Below are 23,209 nucleotides of genomic sequence, written 5' to 3'. Positions count from 1 at the left end.
GTCTAAGATGACGAACGATTAACAACAAAGAGAGATGTAAATTTTGAAGATAAAGCTATTTCATGAACAAAACAATGATGACGGTAAGATTCACAGTCGTGTCCCATCACACATGAAGAGGAAGTTATTGGTTGACATAAGTACAGAAGGCTCCTTGACAGTGAAGCCAAGACTTATTATATTCACCAATTCTACAAACAAAGAGGGTGAAAAAATCCTTGATGAAAATATGAGCTACTAAACATGCAAAGCTCCTTATCGCAAGAGCCTAAACTACATGGTGCTCCTAGCCCACAAGAGCTTAAAAGGTGAATGGCCAAAAAAAAAATGTTGAACTACGTTATGACTTGATCTCTATGTTATAAAAAGGGAACGTAGGCAGTTTAAAGTTCACTTTAAGTTCAGTTGCATGCAAAAAAACAAAATTATGCATTGTGATGATGTAGGTTCATAGTAAAGGATGCATAAACATCACAAAATGAAATTCAGGAGCAGTCACACCAGAATAAGAACATTTTCATTACCATTCAACAAAATCTTGCATTTACAAGAATACAACGAAAAAAAAAAAGAATTGAGGCAAAGGGGGCAAAGTTAAAGCTTCCCCTTGAAGTTCTTAAATTCTTCACGTGTAGCCTCCAGGCTTATATGAACCGTAGCAAGGGCCTCGGTGGCTTCTTTGGTGATAACAAAGATGTTTAATTGTCTACCTTCTTCAGATAGCTAGCTTTGTCTTCCTCAAGAAACTTCTTCATTGCTTCTTCAAGTTCAAGTTCAAAGGCTTTAAACTTAATCGTTTCAGGTGCGGCTTCATCTCTTCTCCAAAATGTCGACCAGCGAAATCTACTCCTCTCCGATATGTTAAAGACGAATATCTTCCCATGTGTTGCGACCGAGAGGATCTTCATCTTCATCTTCTCACATGTGTTGCAGTTGAGAATGTCGTCGTTTAAAATATATTGCAGCCGAGAAGGTCATCGTCTCAAATATGTTGCAGTCGAGAAGGTCATCTCTCAAATATGTTGCAGCCGAGAATATCGTCATCTCAAATATGTTGTAGCCGAGAATGTGTTGTCTCAAATACGTTATCGCCGAGAAGATCGTCATTTCAAATATGTTGTCACCGAGAACGTCGTTGTCTCAAATATCTTACAGTTGAGAAGATCGTCATCTCAAATATGTTGCAGTAGAGAAGATCGTCATTCTTAAATATGTTGCAGCAAAGAAGATCGTCGTCTCAAATATGTTGCAGCCGAGAATGTCGTCGTCTTATATATGTTGAAGTCGAGAATGTCAGTGTCTCAAATGTGTTCCAATTGAGAATGTCGTCATCTCAAATATATTGCAGCTGAGAAGGTCGTCGTCTCAAATACGTTGCAACCGAGAAGGTCATCGTCTCAAATATATTGTAGCCGAGAATATCGTTGTCTCAAATATGTTACTGTCGAGAAGGTCGTCATTTTAAATATGTTGCAGCCGAGAAGATCGTCGTTTTTAAATATGTTGCAGCAGAGAAGATCGTCGTCTCAAATATGTTGCAGTCGAGAATGTCGTCGTCTCATATATGTTGGAGCCGAGAATGTCAGCGTCTCAAATATGTTGCAGTCGAGAAGGTCGTCGTATCAAATATGTTGCCATCGAGAAGATCGTCATCTCAAATATGTTACAACCAAGAAGGTCATCGTTTCAAACATGTTGCAGCCGAGAATTTCGTCGTCTCAAGTATATTGCAGTTGAGAATGTCGTCGTCTCAAATATGTTACAGTCGAGAAGGACGTCATCTCAAATATGTTGCAGTCAAGAAGAGCATTGTCTTAAATACGTTGCAACCAAGAAAAGCATCGTCTTCATTTTCTCACATGTGTTGCAGCTGAGGCAATCAACATCTTTATCTTCATGTGGCGCAGGAAATCATCATTTTCAATGTGGCGCGCGCGATCATCATCTTCCATGTAGCACGACGCAGATGATCATTATCTTCAATGCAGTTAAACGATCATCCTCTTCAATGCGGCACACACGATGATCATCTTCAAGGTGGCACAACTGAGACGATCAACATCTTCATCTTTAATGCGGCGTAGTAGAAACGATCATCATCTCTATCTTCAGTATGGGCACAGCAGAAACAATAATCATCTTCATCTTAAATGTGGTCGTCATCCTCATCTTAAATGCGACACAGTAGAGATGATCATCATCTTCATCTTCAATACGGTGCAACAGAGGCGGTCATCATCTTTATCTTCAATGTGGCGCAGTCTAAGCGATCATCATCTTCAATGCGGCACAGACAACCATCCTCTTAAATGCGGCACACACGATGATCATCTTCAATGCGAGGCAGTTGAGTCCATCTTCTCTTAGTTAGTTTCTATCAGAAAGTACTACGAGATGTCAGACTCCGGACAAGTATCGTTCTACAAATGAAGATCACCAGAAGCAAGTTAGTGCTGATGACATGGTCTTGGAACAAAGAATATATAAAAGCAAAGTGGACGAAGAAGCAGTAGGGCATCATGATAGAGTTACATCTTCTATCATGAACAAACCCCAAGAAGCAGCAAGGCGTCATGATAGAGTTGCATCATCTACATGAATAAACCCCATACACTGGCGAAGTAGTAGGACGTCATGATAGAGTTGCATCGTCTATCATGAACAAACCCCAGAAAAGTGAAATCTGAGATTTTATTCCAAAATAAAATAACATAAGATAATTCAATTTTAATTTTATTTAAAAAAAATTAAAAAATTAAAAAATGTTTAAATATCTCAAAAGTGAAATCCGAGATTTTATTCTAAAATAAAATAATAGAAGATAATTCAGTTTTAATTTTATTTAATTATTTAATCATTCCAGATCCTCTTAGAAATTGAACTTGTTAGCCTTATAAATAGATCAATACTTTGATCATTCTTTTCTCATCAAGTAGAACAAAGGCATGAGAGAAAAAACTTCTGTTCTCTTTTTTTTTTTCCTTTTTTTCTTTTTTTGTTAACTTTTAACTTAATTTTTTTTTTCTATTTGTTTAAGCCTTTGAAGGTACCATGCAAGTATATATGAGGTTTCAGTCTCCTCGACGTCCTGCTACTTAGATATTTCAACATTTTTTAATTTTTTAATTTTTTAAATAAAATTAAAATTCAATTATCTTATGCTATTTTGGAATAAAATCTCGAATTCCACTTTTTGAGATAATTAAGCATATTTAAATATTTCAAAATTTAGATTTTACCCCTAAATTAAAATTAAAATTAAAATTTTACTCTTATTTTTATCTCAAATTTAAATTTGAGTCATAAATCTAACTTTATCCTAAGATTGAGATCTCGTATTTATCTCAAAATTAGATTTAGTCATTTTATCCCAAAATTAAAATTGATCATTCCAAATTCTCGTGCATCTAAGGACAAATTAGGGTATGCTAGAAACCTCATCTTTGTCTCAAATAAAAATATGGTTCTAAATTTTATCAAAAAAAAAATCATCAAATTTTTATCCTCAAATCAAAGTAAGTTGAGGATAAAACCTTAAACTTTTCTTAAATTAAGGATTGACCATATTCCAACCTTTATTTCAAATTTAAATCAAACTCATGTACTAGATTCATAGTTTGATTAATTTGATATGTCAAATTGAGCAAAAAAAACAAAAAAACTCGTATTTGGACTTTAAATTTATCTTTTCGAGAATCACCTACCCATACATGTGCATAAATCTCGGAAGGGACATTTGTTGAATAAGAAATTTTGGAACCATTTACAAATTGTCACGTCATTCACTAAAATAATTGTATTTCGGATTAACTAAAAATTGGCATGTGTCTCAAATTAAATTTAAAGACAAGCTGGACAATTCTAATGATGTCACATATCTTTATTATGACAAGTGAATCAAATTAATTATGTTAGTTCAATTAAATATTATTTACTTGGGCTAAAATTTAATTGAGCCCAAAAATAAGCTTAATTTAGCCTAAAATTAAATATGACTCAAATCCATGTGATTGAGCCCATGGTATGATCCATAGACTAGAACAGACCCAAGTCCATAAAAGTCCACCAGGGAACTCTATAAATAGAAGAGTTCTTTTCATTTATGCAGGTAGAAAATTTTTTACTCTAGAAGGCCTAGAGAGAATTCTCCTAAATAGCTAGAAGACTCCCCAACTCCTGAAATCGACCACCCTCGAAGATTGAAACTTCTTTGAAGATACAAACTTTCTTCCAAAGCTCCAACTTCAAGAACATCACGTGTTTCGCTTTCTCAAATCAAGCGTAAGCATTCAGTTGAGAGAGAATCAGAGGATCAAATTCTAGAGATTGAACCACATTGCATCAAAGCAACATAAATACAACATCAACACAAGTTCAACTCCACGAATCAAATTTCTCTAGAAATCAACACAAGTTCAACTACACGAATCAAATTTCAACAGCGAGTTTTTAGGTTTTTTTATTTTATTTTGTGGGATTGGATTTCCATTTCTCAACCATTGCCCTTCATGATGCATGAAAGCACAAGTCTTATTCATTATTACCTTAGACCTATCATTTACCTATTACACTGCATATATATGAATTGATATGGAGAGGGTAGGAGTGGGAGGAGTAATATATATTCATATTGTATAATGTGAATGAGAGTATGACATGTGTGGACTTCCAAGAAATGACATGGACAGTTAATAAAATATACATGTCAATATAAAAAGTAAAATGTTTGTAATAAAGTTAGAGAATGAGAATGGAGTTTAATTACTAGGACAGATGAAAAGTTGTCTTTGTTAACTAAAAGTAGTTTTAAAACTTTCATGATGATTAGTTATCGACTAGTAAATGCTTGTGTGAGTGGACAAAAGAAAGTTTATCAAAACTAAGGTCATTTCTGAAAATTAAAAAATACGTGGTTCACCCTTTATTGCTATATGATTCATAAAAAAATAAATACATGTGTATAAAAATAAAAAAGTAATGATGTATGATTTTTAGATTCGTACATATCATCCAACACAAATTAATGTCAACTAAACTAACCTCTTTCTAATGGTTGAATTTTGGATTTTACTTGATTTTTAATTTCTTAATTATTATTTGGAAAAAATTGGGTTATGGTAGAATTTTATTGGAAATGATAAAATGCACGATTAGATCGTGTATTTTGAAATTATGTAGGATTGGTTATTGAGAAGTGGGCATTAATTATAACGTTACTACATGCCTCCAAAGATTGAAAAGTTGGATGGCATAAAATCAAGCTTATTAGAAAGTAAATGAAACAATTTTGTTTTTGGCAATATACATATCGAAAAATTTCAATTCAATAAATTTTAAAGTTGATAGTCCAAATACTATATGAAAATTGAATTATGTTCATTTTAACAAAAATGAAATATAAATACGAAGAAGTATAAAAGGAGATGGTGGGTCTAACCAAATAATAGTAGTAAGTATTATTATTATTATTATTATAATTATTATTATTATTATTATTTATTATTATTATTATTATTATTATTATTATTATTATTATTGCAAAATCTCCTTTTTGTTGTGATATTCCATTGGTGTATAGTTAAATAAAATATGGGTGACACGAAAATGTTTTGTGCCATTCTTGAATGCATAAAAAAGTTGCATAATTTTATTTGGAGGGAGAGAGAGAGAGGGAATCCAAAGAATTAGGGCAATCATTAAACCAAAACTTCTCTCTCCCTCACCAAATGGAAAATAAAAATGGAGAATGAGATATATATGATATATAAGGCATAGAATCTCTCGCTCTCTCTCTCCTTACTATCTTATCCTTTTCCAGGGAAAAAATTACCGACTTTTGGTGGTGATGACAAAGTTTGAGTATCCTTTAAGTTGAGTTTCTTTATTGTTTTCTTTTAATATAATAATAATCTATTTGGTTGTAAATCAAAAAAGTTGATTGGGCCCTTTTGGAGAATAAAGAAGTTGGAAAGCTAGAATGATGCTAAATGAATTAATCTTTTAGATACGAGATTTTTTGGTTTTTGGTGATTTTTAATGGTGAATGCAATATAGCGCCCAATAATTATATATATATCAATCAAGTCCATGGGATACTTATAGTCCCCATTGCAATATATATATATATATGTCAGATTTCTCAATACCCTAAAAAACAAAGAAAAGATATTTAAAGGAAAAGTAGCTGAAAAGCAAATAATATATGCCATCCCCTCCCTCTCTCCTCCCCCATATATACCAAAATTTTATGCCTCTAAAAGGTTCACATTTTGTCTCATGCATTCATAATTATGCCATGCTCTTTACCCTAATTATAATGTTTTCATTCACCATATTAATACACTATACATTTTGAAAGAATAAAAAATACAAATTGATCTACTTTAATTTTCCTTCGAATAAATAAAGATATCGCGAAAAGAAATAATAAAAAAAGCTTTTCTCCTTTTTCGGGTCCAATAAGTTAGAAAGAATTAATACACAATATGAAAATATCATAGTGAATGATGTTTGTTTTCGAAGTTAATAAACTATATTAGATTGAAAGTTTGATTTATATAACATGGATAAACATAATTTTTCATTTGATTTGGTTTCACTTACTATATATGTGGTATAAAATAGCAATTTAATTACTGGTATTCCATGTTATTCTAGTATTAAACATAAGAAAAGAGAGCCAAAAGAAATCAAGACCCAAAAGAAAAGGGTGTATGTGATCTGTAGGGTTTTGGCAATATCTAGCTTTGGATACCATGAAATCTAAAAGGAATCAGGGATGATGATGTGTGAGCATTTGCCTATTCTCGAGGGAGCGTGTGGGTTTGTGGTGTTTGCTTTCTTTTGCTTTGTTTTGTGGCGTAGTGGTTGGGTTGGACCTCTCCATTTTAAAGAGTGGAGCCTAAAAGAGTCTTCTCTTCAATCATATACCTTCTATAATTAAATCATACACACATTCACATCATAATCCTAACACCATAATCTTTTTCTCATTATAAGCACACACACACCTACTTTCTCATTAGCCATCCTCTCTCTTTCTTCTTCTTTTCTAATCTTCTACTTTTGTTTGGTTATTATATATGTTGGAGACTAATAGTCATCCCAAATATCTCAACTTTTATATGATATTATCTACCATAGGGAATATACCATCATGACTTTATTCTTAGTTTCATATGGTCATCAAAAAAAGTCTCATAACACTGGAGATAATTGTTATTACTTTGTTGTATCATCAGTAATATACTAATTACTATATATTGAATTGAATTCGCTTTACATCAATCAACCTAAAATTAAAATATCTTGGCATTGGGTTGGATTTATCATGTATCTAGGTTCTTTTAGTGTTGGATAAATTTTATATTGGAATAATTGAATTGTGTGTTAGGAAAGGATTCTAAAAGTAATCCAATGTAATTAAGCGAAAATGTCCTTTATAGAGTGATATGCAGGCAGTGGCAGATAAAAAAGTAGACACATCGATAAAAGAGCAGAAGTAAAAAGAAAATTAAAGAAGAAAAAGCATATAGTTTTCCAAGGAGGTGTGTGAGAGGAGACTGGAGAAGAATAATTTTTTAAAGAGAAGAAATGGGAAGAGAAATCGGAAGAGAACATGCATGAATAAGCTTGTTACTTTAATGAAATAGGGATGAACGGGATTTTTGCAAGTTTAGGAGTTAGTGGGCAAAGGAGATGAAAAAGAGGGGTGTGTATGTTTCAGCTCCAAAGAAAGCTTCGTCTTTTTTGGCTTCCAATGCAAGCCTTATAATCAACGCATGCAATGAAGTGTTACCAATTTGGAAAAGAAAAAGTGTTAGCAAGTAGTATGTAACATGATCAACCAAAGGTTACTCTTCATTTATTTTAAAAACTTACGAGACAAACAATATTTTGAGAGTGAAATTTAGATTATATATTGGAGTTTTTTCAAAAATATAACAAACCAGCAAAATATTTACACTGTATATAACAATTTTGAAAACAAAAAAGGCCCACAAGCTCACATTGAAAATATAAAAAATGCCCCAATCAATCGCGATTAATCGACCACATGCGCACGTGTAATTTTTTTTAAAATAATCATGATAAACAATCATGTAGGAAATGGTACACGATCGCGTAGTTCATGGTACACTATTGTTAGTTCATGATAAATGATGGTGTTGGAAAAGCCCTAGTAAACAATCGTGTAGACAATGATACAAGATTATTTGTAGTTTATGATATTTTTTGTATTTATTTTAAATATGTGAAAAGCTTGGTACACGATTGTTCAGATATTAGTACACGATCATTTAAATCTCGGTACGTGATTCTGCACCAAATCTAAATGATCTTGGTACATGATCTTGTACCAATTCTAAACGAGCTTGGTACACGTTTATGAACCAAGATCGTTTAGATATTGGTACATGATTGTTTACCAATATCTAAACAATCGTGTATCAAATTTAAACGATCTTGGTTTACCATCGTGTACCAACATCATTTATATTTAGTACATGATCTTAAACAAATATCGTTTATATTTGGTACACGATCGTGAGCAAAGGACAATCACTATGTTGACCTACTAATCCCAAGACTAAGAACCGAGTTGTGGGACTCGTTTTTATGAAGGAAAACTTATAGAGATGGATGGAGGAAGGTGTATCGTTTAAAGACTTTTTATGAAGTTTTTTTCATCCCCTTCCCATTCTGTAAATGGAAGTTTATAAAGTAAATTACATGCAAAATGCATGCAATTTATTTTATGAAATCTCAACACCTAATTAATTCATTAACTATTAATGGAATTAGTGGCTTATAAATTCATTACATGCTGCCACATTTCCCACTAACATTTAGTAATAAATATATTAGTCAAAGGGCAATTTGGTCATTTTTTCAATTAAGTCAAAATCAAACTTTGAGTTTTCTTAGTCAAAAGTCAACTTTTTGATTTTTGGCTTTTTTACCCGTCTTGACTAATTCTAACCTCCCGAGTATGAATCCACATTCATTTTTCTAAAATTCAAATTATATTTGAATATAAATCCTGTCACACCCCCTCCCGGACCACCTGCTGTCTTAGTCCGAAGGACGGCGTGAAGCCAACAGACATCGTCTCCTCTAACGATCCCTGTTGACCCTACTGAAACGTTAAATCTGATAAAAATACCAATCTTAGATATAGAATATTCAACATGGAACACCATACAGCGAAATTCACGAAAACCTTCCCAACATACACGAGATGCAGTCCTCACATCACTTGGTTTGTAAAATAACCTAATATAAATATTACGACCAAAACCTATACAACTAGAGTTTTACGACCACGACCTCTAGGACGATATTATACAAACCTTACAAAACATTTCAACATGAACAGACTCAAAATACAACTCTAACCACGTACTGGACTTTGATCCGGAACTTTCAGCTCGATCTCTACCTGAAAAGTGGGAAACATTTTGAAAAGAATGAGCTATGAGGCTCAGTGAGTGACTAAATTTAAAATTCTAAATTCTAAATACGGACGTCAAAACATGTGATAGACCTTTAGACGTATAAATATGCTCAATCAAAGCATTTAACATAAACGTGTAATAAATAAGGCTTTCTAAAATATCTTCCAAGTTCGTCACAAAAAATCTAGCAAGGCATAAAAAGTACATCAAACGTTTTAACTAACATGACCGATCTATGTGGTAAGGGCACGCCCAGTACAACCAACGTTTACTAGTCCTACGATGTAGTGGGGCCCGCCCGACACTCCCATCGTCTTTTTCGTAGTGGAGCCCGCCCAGCACTCACGACAGCATCGTTGTCACGGAGTACACAAAACGTCGACAACGGAAATATAACCTGTGTGCACACGGTACCATATAGCCTCAGGCTCAATATCTCAGTCATGTAGTCAATGAAAATCTCCACGAAGTCACATGAAAACATTTAAACATGCCTGTTTATCGTTATCTTTTGTAAAACTCAAGTTTATTCAACTTGCTCGTGAAAAACTTTAAATCATTATACAATATTTGCTAACACATGCTTTACTTTAAAAGATATCGTTTCAACTACTTTTCATAAAACCATTAGCCACGTGCTCGAATATAACCCTCATTAGAAAATCTAAGCTCAAAACTCATGTTTGAAACCATTCATAAAACCATGTATCATTCATAGAAAAACATGTAAAACATATAATTATGAACAACTGTTTAATAACATTTTAGAAATTTGTTTTGTCACTTACAGTCTTATCTAATTCTCCGATTTGTAGACTCGGCCTATTTCCTCTTAGCTTGTCAACAACCAAAACCAAGCATTAGAAACATAGATAGCTTTTTCTTTCCATGCTCGTGAATCTCTAAACAATTAGATTAAGAATCACATTACATCCCACTTTCCAGATTTTCCAGATTCGATATCCTAACTTCCAACACCCATAACTTCCTCAAGACTTAACCATAATTAATGAAATACACATAAAACTCTTCATTTTCGAATACTCTACAACTTACCAGAAGAAATGAAAACGAGATTCTCAACCAATTCATCTAGAATTGCCCTAAACACAGACAAAACAGAATTCGAGGTTCTCTACTACTATTTATCTATCTCCTGCAATTAACCCAACTTAAAATCATTTTTGGCTCACAAAATCTTCATAAAAGTTGTAGGATATTGAATAAGATTTCCAACCTACCAAACAGAGCTTCTGATTCGACTTGTGCACTTCCAGAATACTCAAAGCATCAGAGAACACCAGAAATCCTCCTGGTTTGCTCGAAAATTTTTTGCTTTGTTTTCCATTTCAAAAAACATTAACTTCTCATACTATTCAACTCAAGCTTCCTTCATGCAATTTGTTGGAAAATGAACTAACTTTCAAGAAAATCAAATCTGACTTCTTAGTTCCTTCTAGATAGCTCAAACCGAACAAAACAAACCAGAGGTTGATAGTTGCACCCAGATTCTACAATGGCTGGCTTTGCATGAACTTTTTCCTATCTTCTTCAACCTCAAACCACGAAATTCTTCTTCTTCTTCCTTCACTCTCTCCTCAAAGTGCTCTGAAAGTTTGGATGGAAAATGATGGAGGAATGAAATAAAATTGGGCTGAAAAATGAGCTTGTCGGTGGTGGGCTTTGTGCTGTCCAATTCCACTTCCTTTCTTTTCTTTTCTTTCTTCTTTTAACTTAGTAATCCCAACAATAGATGACAAGAGAAAATGATCCTAGGGAAATCTCGGGTTTACAACTTACCTCCCCCTTACGAAATTTCGTCCTCGAAATGTAGAAGTCCTTAGGTGAAGAGTGTCGAGTAACTCCTCCTTATTTGATCTTCTGACTCCCAGGTTGCCTCCTACATGGCAGGGGATTAAGGAGTCCTCCCGGCCTCTGCCTCACTGGTTTAACCTGTTGACAAATCAAACATCTATCAACATATTCAGCTATCTCTTGCTCCATACCAGGCCACCAATAAGTCTTCTTCAGAGTTCTATACATCTTGGTGCTTCCTAGATGCATAGCTTAAGCTGAATTGTGAGCTTCTTCTAGTATAGCACCCTTAAGCTCACTAATATTTGGAACGCATAGTCTTCTCTGCTTAACTATGGCTCCATCCGTTCTCAACTCAAATTCTGCCTTTGGGCCTTGCTTGGCCTTTGCAAGCATCTTCTGCAAATTACTATCCTCTGGCTGTCTTCCTACAATCTCTGCTACTAAGGAAGACCTAACCTGAAATTGAGCTAAAAGACTCCATGAGCTTTCTGCAGTCATAACTGCTTTGAAACCTCTTAACTCACTTAGCAAGCTTGCTCGAATACCACACAAGGCACTCTTCGAAAGTCTCGACTTTCTACTTAATGCATCTGCTACCACGTTAGCCTTACCAGGATGATATTCTATGATACAATCATAGTCTTTGATTAGTTCTAGCCATCGCCTCTATCTTAGATTCAGCTCTTTCTGATTAAAGATGTACTTCAGACTTTTATGATCTATGAAAATGTGGCACTTCTCGCCGAATAAATAATGTCTCCAAATCTTCAGTGCTAGAACAACTACTGCTAGCTCAAGATCATGGGTAGGGTAATTATACTCATGCTTCTTCAACTGCCTTGAAGTATACGCTATTACTTTCCCTTCCTGCATGAGCACACAATCTAATCCTTGCCTCAAAGCATCACAATAGATCACATACTTCTTTCCTGTTACAGGAAGTGTCAGAATAGGTATTGTCACCAATCTCTTCTTCAGCTCTTGAAAACTTTGTTCACATTTATCCAACCACTCAAACTTAGCATTCTTCCTTGTCAGAGCTGTCAAGGGTAATGCTAACCGTGAGAAATCCTCAACAAAACGTCTGTAGTATCCGACAAGGCCTAGGAAACTACGTACCTCTATTGCACTAGCTGGTCTCTCCCAATTGACAACAGCTTCCACTTTCTGCGAATCAACACTAACTTCATCCGCTGAAACCACATGCTCTAAGAACACCACTTGATTCAACCAAAACTCACATTTGCTGAACTTAGTGTATAGTTGTTTATCACGCAGTGTTTGTAGAACAATCCTCAGATGTTCCTCATGGGCTTTCTTGTCCATTGAGTAAACTAGTATGTCATTAATGAACATTATCACAAACTGATCTAAATACTGATCAAAGATCCTGTTCATGAGGTCCCTGAAAACTATTGGCTCATTCGTTGAACCGAATGGCATTACTAAAAACTCATAGTGTCCATACCTCGTTCTAAATGTTGTCTTAGGAATATCTGATTCCCTAACCTTCAACTGGTGGTATCCTAATCTCAGATCAATCTTAGAGAACACTGTTGCTCCCCTCAACTGGTCAAACAAGTATCAATACATGGTAGAGGATACTTGTTACGTATCGTGACCTTGTTTAACTGCCTATAATCAATGCATAATCTTAGGGTACCATTTATCTTCTTCACGAATAACACTAGAGCTCCCCAAGGTGATACACTAGGCCTAATGTATCCCTTGTCAACGAGTTTTTGCAATTGCACCTTCAGCTCCTTAAGCTCGCTCGGAGCCATTCTGTATGGTGCCTGTGAAATAGGTGTTGTTCCTGGTAAAGATTTAATAGTGAATTCCACTTCTCTATCAGGTGACAAACCCGATAGATCAGCTGGAAAAGCATCTAGATATTCATTCACTATAGGAATATCTTATGGTTTCAACTTTTCTTCTTACACCTCAACCACGTGCGCAAGAAACGTTGTGCAACCTTTCCTCAACAACTTCTCAGCTTTCAGAGCTAAAATCAAACTCATGGGGATAATCTTTCTCTCACCCCTAAAAAGAACTTCAGTCGAACCTGGTATCCTAAAAGTCACCTCTTTCCTATGGCAATTCATCGAAGCATAGTGAGTGAATAAAAAATCCATTCCCAGAATTACATCCAATGCCTGCAACTCTAGGGGAAGAAGATCCACCAACATACCTAAACCTTTCACTACAACCTCACAATCACGCAACACTTCATCGACTAATAAAATTTCGCCAACTGGTGTACATATGACTAACTCCTCAGATAAAGGCTCTAGCATCCTATTCAGCTTGGTTAAAAACATACTGGAAACTAAGGAATGCATAGCACCAGGATCTAATAAAACACACGCAGGTACATTACAAATCAAAATTGTACCAGTGATCACATCTGGTGCGTCCTCTGCTTCCTGTTGAGTCATGGCGTAGACTTTCCCTGCTGCCTAGGTCTCCCCACAACTCCCTTTTATCTTGCACCACTAGTTTCCTCCCCTACGGCTACTGAGATTCTCGACTGCTCAACTATGTGGGACTCAACTCCCTGGTCCCTCTGAACTGGTATTCTCAGTTGTGGACAATCCCTCTTGAAATGCCCTGTTTGTCCATACTGGTAACACACACCGGCGCCAACAAGACACTAACCTCGATGATTCTTGCCACAACTTACACATGGGGTTCTCCTGGATTCACTAGCAATAGACTCCTGACCCGTCCGCGATCTTGCTACTGAGTTCGCAGACTGACTGGAAGCTCTCTGACTCTGCCTCTAATAAGCACTACCTGAACTCATCTGCCTTCATGGTTTGCCACTCGGTAGACGCTTGAAGTCTTAACAACCTGAAACATTCACTCCATGTGTGAACCTCCGTTGCTCTCGACCTCGAATACCACTAGTTGTTAAAACTCCTCGACTAAGCTCCATTGCCGACTTTTCCTCTACAATACTCTGCTCTACACGTAAAGCAGTCTCTACTAGCTGGGAAAAATCCATCCACTTGGCAATAGCGGTCACTGGGGTACGTATCTCAAAACGTAGCCCTCTCTCAAACCTGCGACACCTGTCACTCTCAGATGCCACAATCACTTCAACATATCGCGAAAGCTCGGTATACTTCCTCTCGTACTAAACCACTGAAAGTGACCCTTATTTCAGCTCTAGAAACTCATCTCTCTTTGCCCCACAATATGTGGTGGGATAGTACTTTTCCTCAAATATGCCTCTGAATGTCTGCCAATCTAACGTACGTGCATCATTTTGTCTGGCTATAATGGATTTCCACCATCCCTCGGCCTCTTTCTGTAATAGAAATGTGGCTAATTTGACTTTTCCCTCCTGAGGAAAATTCATTACGTCGAAGCATTTCTCCAGCATATTTAACCAGACCTCGGCGTCAGCTAGATCCGTGGAACCCTTAAACATTGTGGCTCCTAATTTCTTCAACTGTTCAATGCCATACATCTTTTCCGAATCACTAGGCCCTGCACTCTCTGGCCTACCGATCTCCTATGCAGATCTAGCAAATCCCTCACTCCCTGCCTCATTCTGACCTCTCAAGATACTAAATCCCCTTTCAGATTCACCTTAGGTAGGATCCTGCGTCCCGTCCTGATTCTGCCTGCGTCGTCTGCTGGTACGTGGTGGCATGACTCCTATAACATACCAACACATTAGATATGCTATAGATACTTAACTCAGATATATGGTACTAAACTTATACCCACATTCTAGTCCTAACTGGACTTCCTCTCAATAATACTCGGACCTTACTTCACTAGTTCTACCTGAACTGACCCAACGTCTAACTATTTACTTTCTGGATTTTTCTTACCACTAACTACCATGTCTCTTTTCCCATGGAGCTAACTGCTCTGATACCAAGTTGTCACACCCCCTCCCGGACCACCTGTTATCTTAGTTCGAAGGACGGCGTGAATCAACCAAACATCATCTCCTCTAACGATCCTTGTTGACCCTACTGAAACGTTAAACCTGATAAACATACCAATCTTAGATATAGAATATTCAACATGGAACACCACACAGCAGGATCCACGGAAACCTTCCCAACATACATGAGATGCAGTCCTAACATCACTTGGTTTGCAAAAATAACCTGATATAAATATCACGACCAAAACCTATACAACTAGAGTTTTACGACCACGACCTCTAGGATGATATTATACAAACCTTACAAAATATTTCAACATGAACAGATTCAAAATACAACTCCAACCACGTATTGGACTTTGATCCGGAACTTTCAGCAGACGTTGGCAGTGTATCAGGAACCGGGAGCTCGATCTCTACATGAAAAGTAGGAAACATTTTGAAAAGAATGAGTTACGAGGCCTAGTCAATGACTAAATTTAAAACTCTAAATACGGACGATAAAATATGTGATAAACCTTTAGACGTATAAATATGCTCAATCCAAGCATTTAACATAAACGTGTAATAAATAACTCTTTCTAAAATATCTTTCAAGTTCGTCATAAAAAATCTAGCAAGGCATAAAAAGTACATCAAATGTTTTAACTAACATGACCGATCTACGTGGTGTAGGGCACGCGCCAATATAACCAACGTTTACTAGTCCTATGATGTAGTGGGGCCCGCCCGGCACTCCCATCGTCTTTGTCGTAGTGGAGCCCGCCTAGCACTCACGACAGCATCGTTGTCACGGAGTACACTCAACGTCGACAACGAAAATATAACTTGTGTGCACACTGTACCATATAGCCTCAGGCTCAATATCTCAGTCATGTAGTCAATGGAAATCTCCATGAAGTCACATGAAAACATTTAAACATGTCTGTTTATCGTTATCTTTTGTAAAACTCAAGTTTATTCAACTTGCTCGTGAAAAACTTTAAATCATTATATAATATTTCCTAACACATGCTTTACTTTAAAAGATATCGTTTCAACTACTTTTCATAAAGTCATTAGCCACGTGCTCGAATATAACCCTCATTAGAAAATCTAAGCTCAAAACTCATGTTTGAAACCGTTCACAAAACCATGTATCATTCATAGAAAAACATGTAAAACATATAATTATGAACAACTGTTTAATAACATTTTAGAAATTTGTTTTGTCACTCACAGTCTTATCTAGTTCCCCGGTTTGTAGACTCGGCCTATCTCCTCTTAACCTGTCAACAACAAAAACCGAGCATTAGAACCATAGATAGCTTTGTCTTTCCATTCTCATGAATCTCTAAACAATTAGATTAAGAATCACATTACATCCCACTTTCCAGATTTTCCAGATTCGATATCCTAACTTCCAACACCCATAACTTCCTCAAAACTTAACCAAAATTAATTAAATACACATAAAAATCTTCATTTTTTAATACTCTACAACTTACCGAAGAAATGAAAACGAGATTCTCAGCCAATTCGTCCAGAATTTCCTCGAACACAGACAATACAGAATTCAAGGTCTACCACTCTTTATCTATCTCCTCCAATTAATCCCACTTAAAGTCCTTTTTGGCTCTCAAAATCTTCATGAAAGTTATAGGATATTGAATAAGCTTTCCAACCATACCAAATAGAGCTTCTGATTCGACTTGTACACTTCCAGAATACTCAAAGCATCAAAGAACACTAGAAATCCTTCTGGTTTGCTCGAAAATCTTGTGCTCTGTTTTCCATTTCAAAAACCATTAACTTCTCATACTATTCAGCTTAAAGCTTCCTTCATGAAATTTGTTGGAAAATGAACTAACTTTCAAGAAAATCAAACTTCACCTCTTAATTCCTTCTAGATAGCTCAAACCGAACAAAACAAACTAGAGGTTGACAGTTGCACCCAGATTCTGCAATGGATTGCTTTGCATGAACTTTTTCCTATCTTCTTCAACCTCAAACCACGAAATTCTTCTTCTTCTTCCTTCACTCTCTCCTCAAATGCTCTGAAAGTTTGGATGGAAAATGATGAAGGAATGAAATGAAATTGGGCTGAAAAATGAGCTTGTCGGTGGTGGGCTTTGTGCTGTCCAATTCCACTTCGTTTCTTTTCTTTTCTTTCTTCTTTTAACTTAGTAATCCCAACAATAGATGACAAGAGAAAATGATCCTAGGGAAATCTCGGGTTTACAAATCCGGTCAAAGTTTTGTTTTTCAAAGTACAAAATCAACATGTTGACTTTTACAACTTTAACCGTTTCAAAACTTTCCAAGCTTCTAAATATGAATCCATATTCATATTTTTATTATTTAAATCATATTTAAACATAAAGCTTAAAGTTCATATTTACCGACTTATTTCATATATATTTGTTGGTTTCACTCTTTACCTAATTCGAACAATTCGAGTTATTCCAACACATTGTTCTAAGTTGAATCCATATGAGCTAGTAGGGGAACCTAATGGACCTATAGATCATGGGCTCCAACGATTCGAGATTAACTGGCTGAACTCTTTTAGACCAAGCTTAATCAACATTCGTTAACTAATAAGTCATTTCACTAAAGACTTGTAGTTGCACTCCCCTCACTATAGATATATTTCTGTCCACCTGATATAACCATGATAGGTAAGTTGATCCTTCACAGGTTCTTCGTAATCTTAGCTGGGTCAAAATACAATTTTATCCCCGAGATTACATCTTCCTCCTTAAAACCCATTGATCCACTATTGAACAATTGGTTTAAGGTCCAACCTATAAACCTGAATCCTTCTCGGGCCAATGAGAAGGTGGGGCCCCTTGTTCAAGACTTGGATTTAGTCCTTAAGAGAACAACCTATCTACCATCCTATAAATGGATAGGAGCGAATTCCATCTTGCACCCTATGTCTCTAGCTATCCACTCGGTCTTATCCCTGAAATGGGAGGCTTATTGGACCAGCGAAAATGAGCTGCCCTCACCTATGCAGATCGAAGGATACTATTGAATGAATATAAATTCATAGTTAGCTCATGATTAAAATCAGGTTACCTAGGTCATTATAATTGAAATAGTCAGTTTATATAGTTTACGGCGTTATAACTAAAAGTGACTATTTCGTGGTTCCAATCTTATGCAAACCATTTACACAGGATGCCCTCACTCCCATGTCTCCACATGAACGATTCAGGATTACATCGTTTGTACTAAGTACGGAGCTGGCCGTATTCATAGTGTTTTTCCAGAATAAGGTGCCCAACCTTATTCATACACTATAGACCATTTGGGCTATTAACTCGAACTTAATTCATGTTTATGTCTCTACATAAAGTTCAAGTGCATTGACAAACTTAGTAAAATAGCATCGGGACCTTAATTTATTGGTTTAAGATTATAGCATTTAATAACAAACTTACTGAATCAAATAAGAAAGTACGAGTTTTAGGACATAAATTCCAACAATTGAAGCTCAAATATCTACAGAAAATTTTGTCAACTACTAATATAACCACATGTAAAACAACAAAAACGAAAATAAACCAGAAAATGATAAATCGACTGCAAGAAGTAGCATTACTTACAAATGAGTCAAACTCTTGAGTTCACCTTTCAGAAGGTATGACATCCTGCAGCTTATTCCACCTCAAATTACTATGGGAGAACCAAACAAAAATCAGTAACAAATACTACAAATAGGAGTAAAGAAAACCAAAAGCTCAAACTTCTGTAGCAAATGTAAAAGGAATTCTAGATGAGAATATGTAATTTTGACACTCGAAGTGTTGGTGGCTCTAAAATTATGTTTCCTACTAAAACTAGATGAACTAGTATAGTTCCAAGTTTAGTTAGCAAACTGAATACAATAGAGCAACTGAAAGTACGTTGTTTATCAAAATCACAAACTAAATTGCAAATTTATCAAAATCAAAGGTTCAAAGACTAAATTGTTATCTCTTGAAGGTTTAAGGACAAAAAGTGCTATTTAACTATTCTTTTTTTCTTTCTTTTCTTTTCTCTCTTACACAAGTGATGACAGACTAAATTAAACCAATTACCAAACTAAACTACATTACAACAAGTCTAATATACTAAGTTAAAAATAGGCTTTAGTGTGTGTAACAATCAGACCATTGATAGAAAAATCTCACTGAAATTCACTACGATTATTTGAAATATCATCATAAGCCCATAGAATCAAATACACAATCCAAGAATTGGGAGGATGTGAAGTAATTTAGTAAACCCTGCAGACAACAAAAGGCAAGTAAAAAATGAGATAAGTTTCTAACACATAATGAAATAAAAGGAAAACAAGAATTAAGATAACTTTTTCAGATACATAATTATAAGAAAAAGAAGAAAGACATACTCCATGACTATGTAAACGTTATTGGCATCCTCACATGCATCATGAAATTTAACAAGGTGCTTATGCCCAGATAGAGACTTCAATATTTTCACCTCTCTCCAAACATCTTTACTGAAAATGTATCTTTTTTAAGAAACACTATAGGCAATGCAATCGATTAACCGAAGAAAATAAATATTATATGCAGCAAGCTATAGGTTTAGTTTTAGATGGAGAGAAAAGAATGAACCACCCAACAGTTTAACCAGCTAGAAAAGATAAATATTTGAGATGGACTACAACAATTAAAGAAGATTCAAAAGAGGCAATAATATATGGTAGTCCAATTAACCCTCCAAAATAGTTCCAATATAGATGACAAAACCTCTTCTGAAAATGCAAAAGGGGAGCGACGGCATTCGGATCGTGTGGGTTCGACGTTCGGATGGATCACTTAATTAACCATGGGGAGCGGCAGCGGCGTTCGGCGTTTGGCGAGCAACGGATCGGCGTTCAACGTTCGACGTTCGGCAAGCAAGGGAGCAAGAGAGCGACATTTGCGTTCGCGTTAGGCGTCAGCCATTCGGGATGGGTGAGCATGAAAAGCATCCACGACATTCAATGACATTTGGGTCGGTAGCGTTCTGGATGGTTAAGTTTGGGATCGCGTGGGTTATGAGAAAGGAAGAAGGAAATTGGGGTTTTGTTTGGAGGGAAAGGGAAAAAGTAAAAAGAAAGGGGAAAATTAGGTTTTTTTAAAAAAAATTAAGTTTTTGTTTTTTTTTTAATTATTTAGTAATTGTTGTCGTTTTTAAAACGTCAAGAAAAAGTATCTAACTTGACATTTAAAAACTATCAAGAAATTTGAAAAATTACTCCCCTCCGCCTTTTCATAAAAATTCTTGACGTTTTAAAATGTCAAGAATTTAATCAATATTACTTGACGTTTTTAAAACGTCAAAGATAAATACATATCATTTGACGTTTAAAAAACGTCAAGAATGTCGAATTTATAAAAAAAAAATTGAAGTTTTAAAAACGTCAAAAATTTAAATAGATAATACTTGACGGTTTTAAAACGTTAAGGAAATATGCATATTACTTGACATTTCAAAACCGTCAAGAAAGCTGAAAATTGATTACCATCTTCCTTTTCATAAAAATTTTTGATTGTTTTTCTTTTAAATTGTCCCTTTCTTGACGTTTTTTTCAAAAACCGTCAAGAAATTAAAATTGCGACCATCAAGAAAGACTCTTTTTCTAGTAGTGAACTTGCAGAATTAACTACTCTTGTGAAACAGGTATACCTTGCTCGTGGACAACAGCCTCAGGAGCTTGGTGTGCTAAGGTGAACTACGCAAAAAACCAGCAGAGAGATAAACTATACAATCAGAACCACTGGGGAGGCCAAGGAAATAGTTAGGGAGACTAAGGGTATGGAAACATTAGCAAACCCATGGAGGATGAGGTGAAAAACCTTTGGGACACTATTCTAAGCATGAGACTACCCTTGCCCATATGCAGTATATGATCACGCAAGTAACTCAGGTGGCCAATGCAATAGGGAGACTTAACATGAAGTATGGGAAGCTACCTTCCCAACCAGAGCCTGATGTACGGAATGTTAGTGTCTTCTCTATAGTCTGCTATGATGAGACTCTTGATCCACCTTTTGCTGAGCCTGACCTTAAAGCTATTGTTAATCTTTGGAGACCTAGGATACGATCTCACTACTACAAAACTAGGCTTACTTGACACTTTTTACCTGTCAAGTATTAGTTTACTTGACGCTTTTTAATGTGTCAAGTAATCCAATGTCAAGAATAAGGTCGGTTTACTTGACAGTTTTTAAGCGTCAAGTATAATTATAAGCGTCAATTATAAGTATAATTATAAGTTTTTAAAAACTTATAAGTATAATTATAGGTTTTTAAGTATAATTATAAGTTTTTAAGTATAATTACTTGAAATCTTAAAAACTTATAAGTATAATTATAAATTTTTAAGCGTCAAGTATAATTATACTTGACAGGTAAAAAGCGTCAAGTATATAAGATTTCTTGACAGTTTTTATGCGTCAAGTAAGTCGATGTCAAGAATAAGAAAGGTTTTGTTTTTGACAGTTTTTACATATTAAGTATTTGTGTACTCTTGACACGCTTTGCATGTCAGATTTTTTTTTTCAAATGAAAAATTATATATTTTAAAATATCCATATAATTTATCCTGCACCTGTTTTGAAGTCCAACAACATTAAAATACACATTAAATAAACAATTGAAATCAACTCACTTTCCATCGAAGAAATTGCATATATATATTAATGAACCATACATATATAAGTTGGTCATTACATACTTAATTACAACATATATATGTGCAGCCCAAACTTCTAACAATAGCCTAAACTTTCCATCTATATCTATATAAACAAATTATATGTGTAGCCTAAAGGTGTACCAGATCAAAACTTATATCACTTATATCCAGTATCAATAAAACTAGTTCACTTATATCCAGTATCAACAAAACTTGTCTATCTAACCCAAAAGAACTTAGCTATCACCATAATCACATATGGCCACCTGAAAAAGAAATAGGTGCGGTGGTGGGCACTAGGGCAAGCAATTGAGAGAATAGGATTTGGAAATTTTGTGGAGAATGGAAGAAGAAAGGAAAGAAATCGTGGGTATGGAGAGAGGTTGGAAAGAAATTTGGGAAAAAAATAAAGAAAATATTATTTTAGAGAAAAGAGGGAAAAGAAATAGGTAATTCTTGACATTTAAAAAATGTCAAACAAATAAAAGTGTAATTGACACTTTTAACATGTCAAGTATCGAGAAAAAAATTGAAAAATTATGTATTCAAAATTAAATTTATATAATAAAGTTTAATTAAAATAAATTTTATATTATAATGTATCACCATACATTATATCAATTCCCAAAGTAAATTTGAACATTTCAAATTACAACCAATACAAATAAATCTCATTACTCTTTACAAGCTACAAAAAGGATCTAATGGACCTATAGATCAAAAGCTACTACGATATAAGAATAATTGACTAAACTCATTAACCATATTAATCAATATCCATTAACTGTGTATACACTCCACTAAAGACTCACAGAACAATCAATATATTTCTGTGTCCATGAATTATAGGCCAATACCAGTAAGTTAGTCCTTCACAAGTGTTCGTAACACCAACTAGGTTAAATTACTATTTTACCCCTAGGTAACTTCTAGTCCTTAAATACTAGTGTTCCTCTAATGAACAACCTGTTTATGGTCCAACTACTAAACAAAAACCCCTCTTTTGTCATAAAGAGGGTAGGACCTTTTGTTCAAGTCCCAGAGCCACCATTTAAGGGAACACTTATCTACTTACCCTAATGTCGGGAAGGAGTGAGTTCCATCTTGTGTGACTATGTTCCCAACTTTTCACTCAGTCTTGTCCCAAAAATGATAAGCATATTGAGTCTGCAATCTGGCCACTCTCACCCATATAAATCAAAGGACATCCCTCGCAAACAGAAGTTCATAATACATTCAGGATTAAGATTAAGTTACCTATGTCATCCTAATGAAATAGAAACCTTACTAGCTAATGGAGTTACATCTAGTGGTTACTATTTCGTGATTTGGTCTTATGCAAACTCA

General features: G+C 35.2%; 1 non-coding gene across 1 annotated transcript; it reads right to left on the bottom strand.

The window, feature by feature from the left end:
* Positions 1-19,296: 19,296 nt before the first annotated feature.
* Positions 19,297-19,383, bottom strand: LOC127151091 (small nucleolar RNA R11/Z151). The gene has a single exon (XR_007823829.1). It is a non-coding gene; the product is annotated as a small nucleolar RNA R11/Z151 (small nucleolar RNA).
* Positions 19,384-23,209: the final 3,826 nt, after the last annotated feature.

This window comes from Cucumis melo, chromosome 9 (genome assembly GCF_025177605.1).
Source record: "Cucumis melo cultivar AY chromosome 9, USDA_Cmelo_AY_1.0, whole genome shotgun sequence".
Lineage (NCBI taxonomy): Eukaryota > Viridiplantae > Streptophyta > Magnoliopsida > Cucurbitales > Cucurbitaceae > Cucumis > Cucumis melo.
This window is presented reverse-complemented; position numbering and strand designations above follow the sequence as displayed.